Here is a 20,286-nt window from a genome sequence, read left to right as displayed (position 1 = left end):
GCACCAAAGAATCGGAAAGGGGTTGAGAGTTTCTGTAGAGCAGAAGGAATTCTGAAGGAGAGCATCTCTGGCACAGCTAAGCCTACAGCCAGCACCTAAGAAGATGGAAGAGACCATCGAGGAATATCAAGTCAAAGTAATGGATAGAGAGCAGCCAACTGTAGTCAGGAGCACAGCCACGCCATGAGTATGGCCATTGCAAGTTGTTTCATGATGGTAGAGGCCAACAGATGCTACTCAGTGCATCACTCAAGTCTTTTTGGCTTATGTACTGCTGTCTTGGCTTACATAAAATCTCACCTACCAGTGCCAGAGCAATCTCCATGTAAGAATATTACTTCCAGGAAGACTTCAGAGAGTCCTGAGGAAGAGAAAACTTCATTTTCCTGGGAGCAATGTGCAACTCTTGCCACTGGAGCCTAATGCTTTTTCTTCAGATCTTCCAGATGAGCAGACAGGAAATGCACCATCCTAAGAGTCTGTGTGCGAAAGGAGCAGATACAAACCTTCACTATCCCCCAGCACAGCTCTCACCTGTGCTGTGCAATGCAGCACAGAGTCCAGCATTCCTCACTATTCACGTTCTCCAGGTAGTAATGAGCCTAGATTTCATCCTCACTGCACATGCCCATGCCAACCTAAACTCAGCGAAAGGATGCTGCTGGAGCATCAATCCACCAAAGTGATGGCAATATAGAATGGAAACACAAGGACAGTCCCATCTACTTAGGAGTAGAAAGAGAGGGTTATCCTAGACTCTGCAGTCCTTCCATTTTCTCACTGCTGGCCTATCCAGCACATGCTTGGTTAATGACACCTTCTGGTAACTGTAAGAAGCAGCTGGATCTCTTCCATTCCATTCCTTGGGCCCACCCACAGGCTGCAGCTTGTGCAATGCAGGAAAGGAGAGAACCAAATGATTCTTCATTGCCTTAAAGCATAAGAAACTAGAGGAATAAGGCCCAGCAAGGCAAAGAAAACCTGCTTGTTCTCACTTGTGGATTTCTGTACTGGAGAAATGCAGCTCTCCTTCTTTGTTCATGGTGGAGTTTGTGGTACTTTGCTGTCCAGACCTTAACTGGAGTTAGCAGTGGGAGCAAAATGGACATTCACCCCTGCCAGACACCCACCAAGTGCCCTATTTCTGACTGTGACAACCCTTCCCAGAGTCTGGAGGGAACTCAACGCAAGGTGAAGCCCTGTTAAGAGAAAGTAGTGGATTAGCTCTACCCACAGTCCAGTACACACCACCACAGTCCTGCAGTGCCTAAGAGAAGGAAAGTCGCTGGAATGCACTAGCAGTTCCAGAGCTGATGGGCAGAGCACTCCTTCCCCACACACCTCAGGGCTTTGCTTTGGCTCCATGGCCAGCTACTGGATTCTATACAGGTTGCTCTGAAAGTAATGCCTCCTATTTATTTCCACAGAAACTACAACAGATACAAAGAGCACAATAACCCTATTTGACAGAGGAAATTCTCAGCTACAAATCACGACTTTTCAACATAGTCACCACCATTAGCTGATTTGTGCAGATGAGCTGACCAGTACTCTTTTCATTTTGTGGTGTGACAGCTGTGCATGGCTGTCTGGAACATCACTTGTCTTTCGTATCACTGTTGCCACTGCTGCAACACACCACTCACCTCTGACTCTGCTCACATCCACTGTTTGGATTTCATAAATGTGCAGAAAGCATCCGTGGATGTCAATGGGTACCAGCTGTTCCACAAGGAGGAAAGTAAGGTCCACACCTTACTTTCATTTTCACTTCCATATCAGATGCCATTCTGTACGACTGTCCCTCTGCTACCATCTGTCACACAGCAACAAAATGTAACGGGATACTGGTGGGAAGGTTCAACCTCTACTGCCATCCTACCAACATCTACCTGACGTTGTGGGCTGACATCATGAAACAGGAGGCATTACTTTCAGAGCAGCCCTCATAGCTGATGCAATAGAACACTGTCAGGGCAATTTAAACCAGCTGGGCCCACAATGACAAAGTGTCACAGAAGCTGAGATCACTACGCTATTCCATTCCTCATTTAATATTGGTACTGTCCTTATCTACTGCTGGGTCTTTCCATGTCCCCAGCTCATACCATACCACCCGTGATCCTGTGCACCGCCCCACTCAACACCTGATTTTGTTGGCACCCAGGTCTCCCATTGGTCCTCATTTGCCTCTACCCCACTTTTACTTCCTCGCCATACACAGTTCTCACCTTCCCTTCACACCCCATCACCATAGCAGCATCAAAAAAGCGCTCCCATAGATGCTCATGAATCCCATGGTCATCTGGGCTGCTTCCATCAAGCTGCTTTGCACCACCAAGTCAGTCCATGCCACCATGGCACTGGGCAGCAACAGACAGTGCCAAAGAAAGACTGGTCAAGTCCAGGCAAGGAACAGTCAGCACGGGGGAAAGAGAACAAGAATCAGAACAGTTGGTACAAAGGGGCTATTCTTCCATCAAAGTGTGAAAAGAAAAAGAGTCGAAATTAAGACGATCCAAGGGGCTCTGAGATGAATGCACGCAGAGCTCTACATTGGGATGCTCTGCTTCATGGCAGCCCTGGGCAGGCCGTGCCCATGTGTGGGTCATTGGCGCCACAGAGTGGCAGGACAGGACTCTGCACTGCACAGCCCTCAGCATGCAGCCTCCCACCTACCTACGCTTATCATCCCTTCACATCTGGGCAGCCTGGTCTTGTGGTTGGTGACCCTGCACTCGGCAGGTGTTGCAAGAGGGCATCACACTCCTTGCGGGTGTGGTGAAAGAGGTGCGCACTCCACCGCTGGTGCAGAACAAAGGGGTTTATTGTAGGTGCTTAAGAACATTATATACCACACAACACAACAGTTTTCCCACGCAAGTGTTCCCAACAGTTATCCCACAACAGTTTTCCCACACCTTGTGGGTGTTTACATCTGGCTCAAGTTATTGTCGAGCTTTACCACTCATTAGCAATACAACGACCTTCTTTATGCCACATCTCCCCCTTTTTTGTTTATTAGCGAACTATTACCACACTATAAAATAATAGCACTGATTATATTAATAACATAATCATCATAACTCAATCAAAGCTTCCACTGATAGCACACTAAACATAAGAAAAAAGTTAGGTAAGTCACAATTTTTTGAGTCGATATATACGCACTCACACAGGCATCTATTTTAGACAATTCTGTAAGTGGAAACTTTCAATGCTCATGTGTTATTACTTACTGACACCTGAGAGATGGCAACCACCAAAAGGAGAGATGGGGAACACGCTGGCGGTGGGTGCGATAGGCAGAGCCAGCGGGGCGTCCCCTGCTTCAAAGTGCACTTTTCCTTTCTCACCCATCACAGATTCTCTCTTGCTTTTATTCTTGTCAGGGTCTGCAGGGTGTTTTTCTACTTGTGCTCCACATCTGCATGGCCAGTGCATGATACAGAGCCCAGGAGGAACACCTGCTCACAAAACAGAACAAACCACTACGTGAGATCACTCTACAAAACAAAATACTTACAGAAAGTATGTACAGCTATAGTTGCTCACTCCCATCGTTTCTTGCTTTACCCTTAGCTGTTATTGCATCTGTTACCAAATCCAGTGCTGCTTTTTGCACTAACTGCTTTTCTATTTAATGAGGGCAGAACCCTCCTGCACCCTGCCAGGACCCCTTTTTTCAGCTCTTCATGAGCAGATCTCTGGGTCCTAGAGCCCTGCTCTCAGCTCCTTCCCTCCTAAGGCTTCCCGTGCTAACGCTGGGATATCCAGTTTCCCAGATCTCTGCAGATAAAGGCTGTTCTCTCTTCCAATGTCCCGTTTTTGTCCTCATTCGCAAGTAACACTTTGTTTACGTTCTGATTGCAAGCCGCGTGGGGTCCTCAGTGCAGGGGATGTGTTCTCTTGCCGGCACTCATCTGCTTTGGCTAGAGCAGATCACAGCCTTTAATATCTTAACTCACCGTTCTTCCTTAACCTTTTTGCTGTTCCTTGTTGTTTGTTTGTTTTTCACAAGTCCGCTATTTGTACCCTCAATTACACTTCCACATCCCATTAACAATTCCACTTGCATATAGCATTTATGTTTACACATCCATATAGCATTCACATTTACACTTCTTTATACTGTTAACAATTCCACTTCCGAATACCATTAACAATTACATTTCTGTATATCGTTAACAATTATATTACCATATACCATTTACATTTACACTTTCATATACCATAAGCATTTAAAAATCACAAAGAGATTGACAATAACCAGTACAGTTTATCCTAAGGATTCTTCCTCTCCTCCAGATTATCAGTGGGAATGGGCCTTCCCACTAACCTGATTCCAGATTCTCTACCAGTATCATAGTTTTTCCGTGAATATTCAATCTTTCCTCGTTAACTGAAACAAAATGAGGGCTATCGGTGGTCCTCTGTATTCACATCCTCGATTTTAAAAGTTCAATACATTTTAGCAACCCTTCCTGCTGGAAGTGCCTTCTCCCTCTTTTTTCCTTAAGTAGCATAGTTTTAAGGGTGCTATGGGTATACTCAACTGTGGCTTATCTTGTAAGCAAGTATAGTATGTCCACGAGATGTTTAATTTCTCATGATTGTAAAAACTGTAATATTTTCTGGGATATATATCCCGAGTCATTACCTGTACAGATTGTAGGGCTGTTTTTCATGCCCTGAGGTAATACCGTGCAGTGATACCGCTCGTCTTGTGCTGATGCTTTACAGAGAGGACAGTAAAGTAAACCTAGGAGCATCGTGGGGGTCCAGAGAGATGGTGGAAAAAACAGTCTTTTAAGGCAATAGCGCTAAAATTCCTGAAATGTCAAACTTCCGTGTGGATCCAACCCCTGCGCCCCCCTTTCCATGGGCACAGCCGGCACCGGCTGTGCTTGAGAATAAATCCATTGAGCAGTACAACTGCCTGCCAATACTTCACATGGGGGCATGGGTGTGATTGTGCGTCCCAAGTCCCCCAGGACACTATACGATAAAGGTTCCCAGCGCGGCTCTTGATCTGAGGCTACGATCAGTAAAAACCCCATCCGATGGTGGTAGCGGGGGAGCCGATGGCATTGCGGGCTGCTCTGTAGCCGCTCCCTTACCCTCAGGCAGACTGGAGGTATGAGGCTGAGATCTTAAGTGGATCTTTATGGCTTCTAAAATCTTTCTCCAAGTCTGGAGCAAACCGAACGCTGTCTTATCACCCTCAGTAGCAGCGCCCCATAGCCTCACCCCGATCCGGTCCCATACTTCAGGATCGTAAACTGTCTGATTTGTGATCGAGGGGTCACTCTTGGTAGCCCATACAGCATTTGCTACGAAATGGCAGCGGGCCCCATTTTTTAAGAATAATTTGAAAAGTAACTAGGACATTCTTCTGCTCCGAGCTCACACTGTAACGCAGTCGCTTACCTTCGTCCAGCGAAAGGCAATCGGAGCTGTTGAGGACGATGAACCCTCAGGTTGCAGCGTTTGTCTCAACGCACTGTTTTACAAATTGCTCCTCGTTTCTCTCAACGTGTAGTCTTCAAGTCAGGTTAAGTTTCAGGTCCCTGTTCCTCCTTGCCCCTATCTGTGTCCCTGTTCGTTATGGTCCCTGTTTGGGCGCTCCCTTGCGGCTGTGGTGAAAGAGGTGCGCACTCCGTCGCTGGTGCAGAACAAAGGGGTTTATTGTAGGTGCTTAAGAGCGTTATATACCCACACAACACAACAGTTTCCCCACGCAACCAAGCCTGGTTACATGTAAGGGCTGGGCGCCTTGTGGGTGTTTACGTCTGGCTCAAGTTATTATCGAGCTTTACCACTCATTAGCGATACAACGACCTTCTTTATCCCACAGGCAATGGGGTTGACACTAGGTGATCGTTGTGGTCCTTTTCAACCCAGGCCATTCTACGATTCTGTGATTCTATGTGTATAACCATACCTCCCTGCTCACCACAACACCTGGAAGAGCTGACCAGGTCACAGCACTAGGAGAACATAAGGAGCATAGGAACGCAGTCCATGATACCCATGGACTCATAAAGAACGTACTGGGAACGTCTGGAGCTCTCGTGTCTCACCTGTCTCAGAGCAGGACTATCTGCCATGTCCCGGATAGGTGTGCTGTGCTCTGTCTAGTCTTGAAAAGCTTCAGGTGAGGAGGTGCCAAGCTATGATAGTAACCTGCCCCTATGTCTGTTTCTTGTTTCATTCATCTGGTTTGGACTGTTACAGAATTGGATCAGAGCTACAACTGTACTCTGAAAGGAAGAAAAGGGGGAAAAGAACAGGACAGTGTTGTAAAAGTGCTGAAGACCGAAAATTAGCAGCCAGTACAAAAAGCCAAGAAAGCCCGTTAACAGTGTTAATCAGCAGGCTTTCAATATGCATGTGTGGCCTTTTAAAGCCCCGCGCCCTCGTGTCACCTGATGGATGCCGTTGTGGTTTAACCCAGCAGGCAGTTAAGCGCCTTACAGCCACTTGCTCACTGTCCATCCACAGTGGGACGGGAGAGAAAATAAAAAAAAAAAAAAAAAAAAAGTAAGATCTTATAGGTTGAGATAAGACAGTTTAACGAGGAAGAAGGGAGCGAGGGGGAGAGAAAAGAATACACAGAACGGGGGATGCATAATGCAGTTCTCACCACCAGCTGACTGATGCCCAGCCAGTCCTTGAGCAGTGGCTGCCTTCCCTGCCTCCTCCCCACAGTTTTGTTATTCAGCATGACATCATATGGTACGGAATATCTTTTTGATCCCTCCCAATTTCTTGTGCACTCAGCCCCTCACTGGCAGGGCAGCACAAGGAGTTCAGAAGTGCTTGACACAGTGCTAATATTGCTCAGTAACGACTAAAAGCTCGGTATGTTATCATCACTTATTTTCATTCCAAATCCAAAACACAGCACCATACCAGCTACTGGCAAGAAAAATTCTCTCTCAGTCTGATTTTGCTGCACTGCTTTGTGTTTACAGAAAGTTCATGAGACCTTCATGTGCTGCACAGAAGCAGCTCTGGTTTTCTCAGGTGTGTTTACTGCACACGTTCACCTCTCTGCTGTTCTAATGACTTGCTGGGACTGAAGCTAATTGGGTCTCATTTAGGATATTCAGCCACCCCAGTAGACAAAGATGCAGATCAAATGCAATGGGGAAAACAAAGGTCGTGGGAGTTGCTCAGCTTCTGATGAGACTAGAGCAAAACTGGCTCCTAAAGTGCCATGCGAACTGTTGCAAGCCAAGTTTCAGCAGGATTCAGGCATTCAGCCCTAGAACATCTGCATGACAGAGAGGATTTTCCACAGCTATAGAATAACTTGAAGACCAGTGCAGATTCTACCACTTCAGATTTTACCTGAACAACAGAAATAAAGAGGCATCCTACATGGTCCCTGCTTCCAATCCCAAAGTGTCACTACAAGCAAAAGGATTGGCTGGCGGAGCTGGAGCAGAGCTGGAGAGCAGAGGCAATAGGGCGGGCAGTGAGCCATGGATCCTGTTCCAGCCTAGCAGGAAGGTGAATTGCTCAGATCCTGGATGCTGCTCAGGAAAGAGACTCAAAGTACAAACACAAACATACCAGCGCAGGAAGACAGAAGATTCCCCATCAGGACAGCCTGATGGATCTGAGCCTGCTTACCATCAAACTAGCTCACGGTCCATCTTTGCTGCTGATCCATGCCCATGGCAACAAACCACAGAGGCAGGAAGTTCTGGTCTCACTGTCCAGTCGGGCATCTAGTACTGTCATACTTGTGGCTGGAGAACTGGACCACAGCAAAAATAAGAGCAAAACCTCACAGTAACTTGGGGTTCACCTACTAACAAAGGAGGACTGAATCTTTCCAATACACCCCTTTGGTGGTTTGAGTTGCAGAGGTTCAGGGCAGCAGGAACTCAAACCCCAGGAGAGAATAGAAGTCCAGGCACTGTGAGAAGAAAACCATATATCTCTGAGACCTTCCTGTACATACAATATGCCCCAGGGTTCTGTGTGAGAAGATGGGAGTTTGTCACGGTAGCATCAGTTTAGCTATAAGATTATCCTTTTCCTCCTTTTCCCCCTCCTCCTTCCTCCCTCCCTCCCTCCCTTCCCACTCCTGAGGAGCTGGAGGCTCATGCATGGATCACAGATGTCAGTGACTGGGCATGATACAGAGCTCCTGGTGTGTAACTGCACACCATGAAATGTGTCACTTGCAGTGGCTGTGCAGAGCAGGCAGTGATGAAATAAGGTCAAAAAGAAACAGGGTGACATTTGATGTCTGAATGCTTCATTAATAATGCTAATGTAATTGTTTTTCTTCCCCGTACCCCTTAGTCTCTATTCCAAGCAATCCTGATCCCCACTCCCCACACCCCCTGAATCTATTTCAGTATCTTTATAAGAATTAGAGGTTGATCCCCTTTGAAGGGAGTATTTGTATCACATTCCTATACCAGAGATGACTGTTGCTAAATCCTCTCGCAAAGTTTGTGATATTACTGCTTCTCAGAGAAAAGGCTGCCAGATTATTTTCTTTGTGTGTCAAAACAATCGTTTTTTTCTTGGCCTTGTTTCAGAAATGGAGCAAATGTTTCAGCCTGAACTTCAAATAATTCAGCCACAGGCAGACAGGGAATGTGGCGTCTTTCAGCCCATGTGGTTAATGTTTGGCAAAAGCACAAGGAACAGAAAACATGGTCTTTCAGTGGAAAGTGTTAGGAAAACGTGGCTCTAGGCATCAGTATCAGCTCTGAATATAACAAGTGTATTTATTTTAAACTGAAGTCAAAACTTTCGTGCAGGAATTTTCCTTAGTTTAACTACGTGTAAGGACCCTGAACTTCAGGACAGTGAACATCAGGCTGCTGAAGGAATTGCTGGATGAGATCACCTGAGAAAGTGTCCTTAGGGACAAAGGAACAGAACAGAGCTGGCAGCACTTTAAGGATACCTGAGAGCACAAGAGCTCTCCATACCCCAGCAGAAGAAATCAGGCAGAGGAGACGGGAAACCAGAATGGCTGAGCAAGGACCTGTTGGTCAAACTGGGAGGCAAGAAAAAGTGCAGGCACTAGAAGAAGGGATGGTGGACTGGGAAGAACATAGGGATGCTGTGCAGATGTGCAGAGGTGGGATCAGGAAGGCTAAGGCATGGATGGAAGTAAACTTGGCAAGGGATGTGAAAAATAACAAGGGATTATTTAAATACATTGATCATAAAAGACAAGCAAAGGAGAGCGTAACTCCTCTGATAAACGAGAAGGGAGGACTGGCTTCCTCAGACATGGAGAGGCTGAGGTACTTAATGAGTTCTTTGTCTCAGTCTTCACTGGCAGTCAGGCTTCCCACACCTCTCATGTCTGAGCTTCTATGTAGGGGTCAGGTGTTCAAAATCCCTTCCACTGTAAGACTGGACCAAGTCCAACACCACCTCATGAGGCTGAATGTCTAAAAGTCTTTGGGGTCTGATGACATTGCATCCCACAGTCCTGAGGGAACTGGCTGATTTGGTTGCTGAGCTGCACTCCATCATATTTGAAAAGTTACGGCTGTCAGATGAGGTTCCCAGTGACTGGAAAAAGGGAAACATCAGACCACAGGCCAATGAACCTCACATCTATTCCTGGGAATACCATGGAGCAGATCCTCCTGGAAGAGATGTTAAGGCACACGCAAGATGAGGAGGTGATCCAACACAGCCAGCACAGCTGGTAGATTGTGCCTGACCCATCAGGTGGCCTTCTGTGATGGAGTGACAACTTTGGTGGACAAAGGAAGGGCAACTTCCTTTCACATCCATCTGGACATGTGCAAGGCCTTTGACATGGTCCCACACAACATCTTTACCTCTAAAGTGGAGAGATACATGTTTGAAGGCTGAACTATTAGGTGGATGAAGAATTGGTTGGAAGGTCATAGCCAGAGGATTGTGGTCAGTGGCTCTATGTCCAGGTGGAGGCCCGTCTCAAGTGGTATCCCCCAAGGGGTCTGTCGTGGGACCGGTACACTTCAACACCTTTATCAATGACATAGACAATGGGATCGAGTGCACCCTCAGCAAGTTTGTTGATGATTCCAACTTGAGTGGTACAGTTGACATTGCAGAAGGAAGGCATGCCATCCAGAGAGACCTAGACAGTCTCAAAAAGTGAGCTCACAAGAACCTAAGAGGTTTAAGAAGGCCTAGTGCAAGGCACTGTATGTGAGTAGGGACAATTCCAGATATGCATACAGAATGGAAGAAGAACACATTGAGAGCAGTTCTGCAGAGAAGGACTTGGGGATCCTGATGGATGAAAAGCTGGACATGAGCCAGCAGTGTGCTCTTGAAGCCTGGAAGGCCAACTGTATCCTGGGCTGCATCAACAGAGCCAGCAGGGCAGGAAGGGGATTTTTCCCCCTCTACTCTGCCCTTGGAGTACTGTGTCCAAGCCTGGGGCCCCTAGCAAAAGAAGGACATGAAGCTGTTGGAGTGGGTCCAGAGGAGGGCCAGGAGGATGCTCAGAGGGCTGGAGCACCAATCTTGTGAAGAAAAGTTAAAGGAGTTGGGCTTGTTTAGCTTAGAGATGGGAAGGTTCTGGGGAGACCTCACTGCAGCCTTCCAGTACTTGAATGGAGCTTATAAATAGGAGACAGATTGACTTTTTACATGGTCTGACAGTGGTAGGACAAGGAGGAATGGCTTTAAGCTAGAAGAGGAGAAATTTGGGTTAGATGTTAGGAAAATATTCTTTACGCAGAGGTTGGTGAGGCCCTGACACTGCTGCCCAGAGAAGCTGTGAATGCTCCTTCCTGGAGGTATTTATGACCAGTTTGGATGGAGCCCTGGGAGACCTGATCTGTTGGGAGGCAGCCCTGCCCACAGCAGGGAGTTGGAGCTCCATGATCTTTAAGATCCCTTCCAACCTTAGCCATTCTATGATTTTATGAAAAGGTGACATACTTTCTGCAGTTATATCCTTCTCTGTAAACCCTGGGAAATTTCAGTGTGAACTAAACAAGATGGAAAACCCTCAGAAGAAATTGCACTCCAAGGACACTGCAAGCCATGCACATTCTGTCCATATATTTCAGAGTTGTTCTTAGCACTGTCTTCTTTCTGAAGTGAAACACTGCTGGTTAAGTATATGCAACCGAACCATCTCTAAATATAATAAGATCTAATCAAAATGAGTGAAGCAACAGCAATTGAGCTGCAGAGACCTGATCTGATTTAAACAAAGTCATCAACTCTCCACGTTCCACTCAGCACACAACTATGTGTAGAAGCTGACCCACACACACCTGGGGTGTAAGATCACCAACCAGTTCTGGAGTGGAGTATGGAGCATAGTGTGCCAATGTTTCCTCCATGCTGAAAGGCTGCGGCAGGCAAAGAGCCAAAGAAAGCATGCTTAAATTGCCATTTTACAGTGCTGTGGAGTGGGATGAAAAGGAAATGAGGAAGGTGAGGAATGTTCTGTGCACACACCACACCACTTGCTCTGTTCAATGGCTCCGCACACTGTAGGGAGCTGTGCCAGGGGTGACGCTGTGGAAAGAAGACCATGGCACTGGCCAAGTGGTACAGAAGTAGTGCTGCTTCTAGTAGTCTGCTTTACCCACAGCCCACTCAACTCACAGCTGAACATGTGAAGCTTGGTTTGGAGTCAGTCCTCCATCCCACACCCAGAGTAGGTTCTTGTCTTTTCTGCCAGCAGGGCCTGACAAACACTTGCTTTTTCTATTCATACACATTTATGTGGTGTTAGCCAAAATCCGCCTTGAGGGATTTTTTCATAAAAACCACACACAAGTCATATGGTTGTGACTCACTGTAGTCCTTAGCTGGCATCCCCGTTGCCAAGAACCCATCCAAATGTTCTCTGCAAGTACAGCCCAGCTGGATCCTTTCAAACCCGATGTGAAAAAATTAGATCAGCTTCCAAAAACACTTTCTTCTTGCTGTCCCTTCCTCCGTGACCTAGACATTCTTCACTAGCAGACACCTAGTGTGGTAGACTGCAGAAGGTGGCATTGACCTAACTGGCTCTTCAGGGACACTGGGCAGACGTTTAACCTCATGTGATGATGTTCACAGCTTAAGTGTGAACCGTGCATATGCATGGCTCCTCCTTCTGGGAATTTGACTTAGATGACTTCATAGCTTTCCTACCTTGAAGGGAAAAGAATCTTCCCACAGCAGCACTTTCCTCACTCCATGAAGCAGGAGCAAAATTGGGGCTACTCCAAAGGAGAAGGTGAACAAGGAGCTGACAGTGACCACAGTACAGAGCACCCATCACATGCATTCCCACAGGATCCAGACAGGGTCCATTGGCAGTCGGGGGGATGAGTAAGTTTCAGGGTCCATCCTGGCAGTCCAATGGGGAGCAGCAGGAGGTGGGGCCAAGAGACAGGACTGGAGATAAGGCTAAAACATAGGTGCAAGGTCCATCTAAAACACGGGGCTCGAGATGGGGCTGAATGTAGATAAATCTACAGCATAGCTCAAATACAATCTAGAGGCCCAGCTCTGAGATTAATTGGATGTCTTAGTTGCAGCTGGGATGAAACTGTTTTCTTCAGAGTGTCTGGTATAATGTAATGTTTTAGTTCTAGGAGAAAAACAACACTGATTACACATCGATGTTTATAGTTGTTGCTAAGCAGTGCTGTACAGAACCAAGGCCATTCCAGTTTCCCAGTGAAGGGCTGGGGGTGCCCAGGGGGCTAGGAGGGGATAGAATCAGGTCAGTTGACTTAAACTGGCCAAAGGGATATTCCATACCATATGACAACATGCAGAAAGAGAGTTCTGAAGGGGGTGGGAATTCATCTTGATCTCTTCTGCTTGCTGGGGGGCTAGCTGGGCATCAGTCAGTGGGTGGTGAGCAATTGCTTGTGCATCACTCGTTATGTACATTCATATATATATATACACACATATATAGTAATTACTATTATCTTTTTACTTTTCTCTATCTTAGTAAATAGTTTTAATAGTTTTATCTCAACCCATGAGTTCTATGTTTTGGTTTTTTTTTCTCTCCCAGTTCTCTCTCCCACCCCACTGGGAAGCAGTAGGCACCCTCAGTGGTTTGGGTCTTCACCTCTGAACAACTGCAGAACCCTGAAAGACCAGTAGAATATCTGGAAACGGTTTGCTGTCGCCCTGGCAATTCTAGAGAGGCACAAATCACTTGCAGTTTGCAGTGTGCTGGGGTCTGGAATACGAGCCCTGTGGTTGTTCTCACCCTTGCTGCAGCTCCTATGGCTGCTCCAAGCATTGTGATGAGCCCTGTGGTTGCTCCAACTCCTGCAACAGACTCTGTGGCTGCTCCAGCCCTTGTGACAGACCCTGTGGTTGCTTAAACCCTTGCAATGGTTCCTGCAGCTGCTCCAATCTCTGCAACAGGCCCTGAATTAGATGTTAGTTAGATGTATATCCTTACAGTTTCTTTTACTCTCCCCAAGTTGCCTTTTTCTCTCCCCTGGTCCCTTCTTCCACAGGAGGTAGACTTGTCAAATCAAGATGCTTTCTTAAGCTAAACATTTATCAGGCTTACTAGTTAAGCAAGAGTTATCCAACTACCCCCAGCAAATTACATGTAGATCCACGCACAGAATAGCTTGCACATTCAAAGGCTTATCTATTTCTTCCAGTAATGCTAGACTATTCTACGATTATACGATGCTATGATCTATTAAAATATGTAATCTCACTTTGGCATGTCCTGAAGGCACATTCTGAAGAAAAGTAAAAAAATCAATCCTTTAAACGTCTGCAGCCCAACACTGGGGACCTTTGAAAGAGATGTCAGTGGGAACGGAAATAACCCCCACATGTGAACACTAAGGTACTTACTTTTACAAATGTAAAAGCACACAAAACCTCTGAAATGAGACCACAATGTTTCTTTTCAACTCTGTTCTGCCTTGCATCAAATGGTCTGAGTAGTCTAAAGCCCATCTTCAGTCTGGAACTTATTACAAGGATTCAGATAAATCCGGGGGCTCCATGGGACTTTCTTCTTCATGGTTAGCATGAGTTCAGCAGTCATTTTCTATTGCAAGTTTTGCTGTTGTGCCCTCTGCTTCCTCTATGGGCAACCAATAGCCAACGTCTGGCAGTATCTTTGAGCCTTTATCAGAAACTCTTATGATCTCAAGTGCCACAATTTTGAATTGACTCCATTAATAAGTGGAATCTCCTCTCTAAGATCTTTCCTTGAAAACTGCCTAGCTTCAAACGAAGCACTAATAAAAGTGCTAACACTTTCTAATTTGACATGCAAGTTTTCCCGAGTTTCTTTTGGATTTTTTTATTCTCATGACTTCACACGCTATTTGATTTCAAATCTCTATCCTTAATTAAATACACTCCATGCCAGGGGACATACTCTATTTGATACCTTGCACGAGATGAAAGCTTCCAAAGCTATGGGATAGTTAGACAGAAGAAAAGTTAAATGACAGGAAATTAAATGACTTTTTCCAAATGAACTTAATAAGTCACTTGAAACTCAAGTATCCCATTGCTTTCTCCTTCCTTCTCCTGGTCCTTCTGTATCAGTGTGCATTTGTAGGAGAGCCTCTCCCAGTGGTCCCGACACAGAGATCTGAGCTCTCTGTGTGCTCAGCATCTGAGCTAGTTTTTAGAAGTTCTTCAGAACTTCATCTTGAGTCAAATCCAGTCCAAGAATTAAGGCTCATCTGTACATGTAAGAGAAGAACGTGTGGGATTCGGTATGTCACACAAAGACAAACCTTACAAGAGCCATGAGGCCCATGAAGGAATGTCTAATATGACCAAGGGAAAAACCTGGGAAAGGAACATGTCCGAGTCAATCTCACATCTAATTCAGGGTTGCGGTCAGGCACCTTCATGATGCCTGAAAAGTCTGGGCTTGTGTGCCTTGACTGTGCATTTTGGAAAGGTGGATTACATTTGGGATTCTGAAATAAAAACAAGGTACTTACCTCATGTATGATCACAAGGCAATCACGTGCCTGGCCCAAGAGTCTGGAAATTCAAAGCAAACCCATCTATCCCAAGGAGTGCTCTCCTCTGCAGAAATAAGGCTTGGCTGAAGGCACAGTGGTGTGTCCCTGTCCTCACCAAAGGCAGTCAGTGACACCATTCAGGTTATTCCAGAGGTTTTGGAGGAAGCAAGATTTTATTTGGGAGTGGCTCCAGATGAGGTGACACATCCCCTAGAGGTACCAGTTTCCCTTACAGCTGTAAAAGGAAGGTGTTTTGGCTGCCTAATGCACAGACAGCTGCATCTGTAATGAACTCTGCACAGATAATCAACAACCCCTCTACCCACAGCCTAAAGTTACTGCATTCCACCTACCCAGAGCCTTTCATAGTGGTGATACCTACCCAGGGTACTTTTTGCACACCTGTTACCCTTTCTCCTGAAGGCCATCCTCAACCCACAGAGCATCAGCAGGCAGAAAGAGCAGATTCCTACCAGGCAGTGGCTGCACAGCTGGGCTCACACTACACCCATGTCACTTGGGCCAGGTCCCTAAACACATCAGGGAGATGACAATTATTTTGGAGAGGAGGATTCTCCTGCTGCTTTCTTGCAGCCATGTATGATTTCAGACCAAGTGCTTGGGTCATGGCCACATTCCATAGATCTTTTCTGGAAACGTAGTCTTTAGATACAAGTCTGCCATCTAGTTTCTGATGTGCGAGTAGCTCCAGCCTGTCAGCCTGGTACTATTAAGAATTTGCTTCCACACTCTTCTCCCAGCACTTTGCATGACTCACATGCACTCCCCTGCTATTCTGCTTGCCATTTTCCTTTGTCTTTGGGAATCTGCTTCAGGGATAGACTAATTCTCCTCTGTCAATACTATGGAGAAAAAAAACAGAAAGAGCTTCAACTGCCATGGTCTGCAAGAAGCTGGAAAGCATTCTTCTTTCAGGCTTACTTCACATCTGCAGCATATAACAACTTTTCAAGTTCTCTATGGCTCCTGACAGTCCTGTTCTCCTAGAGCTTGTACTCCAGCACCTAGAAGATTTGCAGCAATTATACTTTGTGTTGAGCTTGATCTCACATTAGTAATTTTGATAGGTTCAAGTCCTTTGCCTCATGACAATGGTAGAAGCCATTACCATGAATATTCTGAACAATTATAATCATATCTGCAGAGATGTTTTGTCTACCTTTGAGGCTTGTAGAAAATGGTAAGAGAACCATTTAAATGGCCAGAAGCCCACATACCTGAAGCACCAGAAGAAGCTGCAGAAGGATTAAAGCATGGCACATGATGAAGGCACCTAGAATAGAAAGTCATCACCAGAATGTTGATTTGTAGTTCCCAAAGCAGTCAAACAAGGAAAATCAAGGACAGCCTACTACAAAGGATAGTCTGATGAAAACATGAAAAAAAAACGAGTCAGTGAGCAGTACTGCCTAGTCTGGTGTTCAGATCCACTGCCAACACAAGGAGATGTGATGGTGCATTCCCCCCACTTCTTTCTTGCTCCCATCTTACTTCTTCAGATTGCCTTGCAGGATCTCCCCTTGAGCAGGGATGCTTCTTGAGGTTATGCCTGCACAGAGATCCTTTACACCTTGATGTCAAGATGCCTTGCCAATACAGATCCTCCATAAGTGACTAATTGTTTGCTTTAGACTCTGTTAGTTTTACTAGGATTATATTTTGAATTGATTGTGTATTCATAATCTCTTAGAAATAAACTGTTGACCAGCTGTGGGACCAGTTGGATCCAGCCCCACCTGGGCTCCTTACCCCTGTGGTTCAAGGAGCTCAAAATGCAAGGGGGTCTACTCTGAGCCTCATGATGCAGCGGGAGGGCCTCCTGTATGTGTGCGTCTAACCCTACCCTCTATGCAGTAAATAATGAAGTATATCTGCCTTCTTGAATCTTAAATCACTGTTATATCACTACATTGTTTCTATATTACATCAATAAATATATCCTGCTTCTCTCTTACCAGTGAAGTATACAGCATAGTTGTTTCCATCTGTAGCAGATGGGTAAGAGAGGTAGGAAATGCTGAAAACAGCAAGGCCACCAAATCACAGAGAACTCAGAGATGTGACTGAGGACTCAGCAGACAGCGTTGCCTGCCCGTGTTATTGCAAATGATGCTGGCCAAACCACTGGCACACATCCATCGCTGTAGTTGTGTGTGGGTAGTTAACTCAATAATGACATTTAAGAATGAGCATCAACGAATCATTTTTGTTTAAAATTATATCACCTATATGGTATCGCTCTGAGCTCTGCTGCAGGGCTGTGCAAGGAGAAAGGCAGAGGCAGAATGCTCAGACGCTCTCAAGATGTGCTCGGTGCTCTTGGGATACTTTTCTCAGACTGGAGGAACAAGGACCTCAGTGAGAGCCACTGGTATCAGTCTTGACATTCACCCTGAAAATAGTTCTGCAGGCTGAGCTCAGGGAGGAGCGGGCAGAGCCAGGTAAAAGAGAAGGAGCACATGATTGCTCGATGAAGTTGCAGTATCTAATAATAGCCACCGGTCATATACTTCTGTAGTTCTGTCAAGAACGACAAAGATCCCAGCACAGCTTTCCTCACTGTAATCCCTGAAGCAGCACACTCAGTGGCAGTCCTTTGAGGTTTGAAACACAAACCCTGCCAGGCTGTGTAGGGGAGACAAAATGGCTCTTGGCTTCTTCAGCTTGTCCTTAAAATAGCAACAAAGCTACTCCCACCTTCTGGATAGGGTGAGGGCACTGCTGGCATACAGAGGGACTGCTGCTATGGCTGAGAGAAGCACGTGCCCTGCAGCCCACCCACCCTGCTGGGCAGAGAAAGCTAAACAGCCCCCATGGTTCAGTTACACTCATCACCCATCTGACTACTTACATCGTTGTTGGCTTTATGGGAGGACAGCAGACAGAACTCAGGGCCTCACCTTTTCTTCTCAAGTTCAAAAGTGCAGCGCTGTGATGGCAGATGAACCCCCTGAACCACCAATCCCCTGAGGGAGTCTGACCCTTAACAACAAGGATTTCAGTCTCATAATGGCAGATGTTTTAGAAACACTAGTGACAACACGAATACAAAAGTCCTTAGGTCAGACTGAATGTTCAGCCTGAGCCGATGAATGTCTTAATATCAAATTCACTTTCAGAAATTGTCTGCAAGCAGTTTTGTGCTGTGGTTATGTTTGAGCTTCTCCCAAAGCATGAGTTTCAACCACGCACCTGAAAGAGGAATGTTTCCAGTAGGTGAAAGACTTGGGTCTGGAACTGAGATAATGCACAAATCCTTGTCCAAAGCAACAGTAATTCAGCTGAACCCTAAGTTTTGGGTATCCTTCCTTAGTCACTTGACTCTGAGCCAATGGTTCCCTGCTTAATAAAAACATTTGCCTTTTGAGGAAGGTCCCCTCTTCTCTGAGACACCCAGAACAGACTTTGGAAGGTTATTCCTGAAACACAATAGTATAGGACCTGATTATAATTAAGACACATAAAAAGTGGGGTATATAAAAGGCCACTGTCTTAGGAACTGCACAGACTTCCTTTTAGAATAGAAGACTATATTTTCCCTTTTATGATTTCAGAACTGGTGCCAGATTTTCACTTTTCCTCCTCCAGATATGTGACTAGTCCTTACTCATTTCTTTTTTACCACATGAAAAGAAATAAATACTTTTCCATGCATGAGATTTTCAGGTCTCAGCCTTGACATAGGTCTGGGAGTACTGGTAGAGGGAGGGATGTCCACTTCCAAGTAGAAATGAGCTGGAGGAGGCATAGAGGAATAGCATGCAATGCTGGACAGGAAAGAGATGTGTAGAGCTAGAATTTTTTGTTTGTAAGTGCAACCCGAAATCACATTTCTATCTGATTACAATGATAAACAAGCAATTAAACACACTTGAAGAGAGTAGAAGGGTCACTCAACAATGCAGCTCTGCCCCATACTTTCCTGTTGAGCATGGCTCAGTATCATGATAGAGTTTAGAAACCAAATGGCTTAGTGAAGGCAGAAATACGTGTCAGCAGATGTGGCTGGGGTAACAGAGGAAAAGAGAAGAAGGCTGTGTTAATGGGCCACCGGCTGTTACCTGCAATCTTTAGGTGGCAGATGGCAGTTCAGAGACAGACAAGGAGCAGGGATTCAAGATTCCTGAATAAAACATTCTGAATCAGGCATGAAACAAGGGAGGAAACTAAAAGACAGAGTTACAGACAATCTAAGTGGGAAAAGGGAAAAAGAAAAGCCAATTAACAAAAATTTCCATATAGCTGTGGCAACAAAGTGCTGCTCATTATCCTCCTAGGAGATACTATGCTCAGTAGTACTGCAGTCTGCACCAGCAGAGATGTTGACCTCAAAAGGGATCTATTACTCCAAGAAATTAAGGCACTGCTTTTACAGGGCTAGCCATTGGTGGATGAAAAGTGTAAGGGACCTACAAGGCTTGCAAGTGAATATAATCTCTTCCTAATTAAGATATTCTTTAAATCCTAATACATATTCTGCATTTCAGGTAACCTAAGACAGCGCTGCTCAAAGCACTCTAATTGCATTATATTTAGGAGGGTACGTGAAAGGATTTCTCTTGTAGTATTTATGTTGCTTATTGTACTTCATGAGAATATTTAAAAATAAGACAGAGATCTGGATATAAGTTCCCAAACCAAATATCTTTCAGTGTAACCACAACACATGCTATGTATAAGCCAGTGCTTCCAGTGTAAGACAGCACAGTCATCATAAAGTAGCTGGTAAACTAGAAGCACAGTCAGAACAACTGTGTGTTGTCATTTCAGAAGGTGCTGTAAGTAAAACTGAGCTCTTGCTAATGTAAATTGCAGGCTCCAGTGGCTTAGAGTAGTAAGATCTGAGAGATTTTTGTGCGAAGTTATTACACTATGTTATGCATTATATTACTGCATTATATTCTGTTGAGCTGTGCTCCTTCTGGTACAACTTCTTTGAGTAAATGCCCACTATTCTGTTCATCTCAATAGGGCTCAGAGAATACTGTCAGTGCTGAAGCTTTGCCAGCACAGGTGTTTCTAGGGAGCATATGCAGGGGTGCCTAAGCAGAGCTAGAATTCATGCTCTTTAAAGGAAGGGGCTGCCAGCGGTGCAGTTATCTACTTTCTGTGCAGACATGAGGATTTATTTTCAATTACCTGGATCAGCTGATGACATAAAGGCTTTAAGAGCCCTTAGTCTGTTAGACAGGTGTGTTGGCTTGAGGAATCTCACCAGTGTAAAAGAACACTTGGAGATGAAAGGGAGGTTTGGTGCAGTTAATAATTGTTAGACCTCTTTTGAAGTATAAAT

General features: G+C 45.4%; 1 long non-coding RNA gene across 2 annotated transcripts in view; it reads right to left on the bottom strand.

Moving 5' to 3' along the window:
• Positions 1-20,286, bottom strand: part of LOC100859213 — a 47,634-nt gene that overhangs the window by 15,834 nt on the left and 11,514 nt on the right. The window contains exons 2-7 of one of the 2 annotated variants that reach the window (XR_006932225.1): positions 16,211-16,266; positions 14,949-15,036; positions 6,084-6,263; positions 5,431-5,665; positions 3,240-3,467; positions 305-479 (exon numbers count right to left, since the gene is read on the bottom strand). This is a non-coding gene — a long non-coding RNA (uncharacterized LOC100859213). The remainder of the gene's footprint in view (positions 1-304; positions 480-3,239; positions 3,468-5,430; positions 5,666-6,083; positions 6,264-14,948; positions 15,037-16,210; positions 16,267-20,286) is intronic. The other variant, XR_006932226.1, reaches the window with a different exon arrangement.

The sequence above is a fragment of the Gallus gallus genome, chromosome 28 (assembly GCF_016699485.2).
Source record: "Gallus gallus isolate bGalGal1 chromosome 28, bGalGal1.mat.broiler.GRCg7b, whole genome shotgun sequence".
NCBI classification, from domain to species: domain Eukaryota; kingdom Metazoa; phylum Chordata; class Aves; order Galliformes; family Phasianidae; genus Gallus; species Gallus gallus.
The sequence above is the reverse complement of the archived record's forward strand: the minus strand, read 5'-3'. Positions and strand labels throughout refer to the sequence as shown.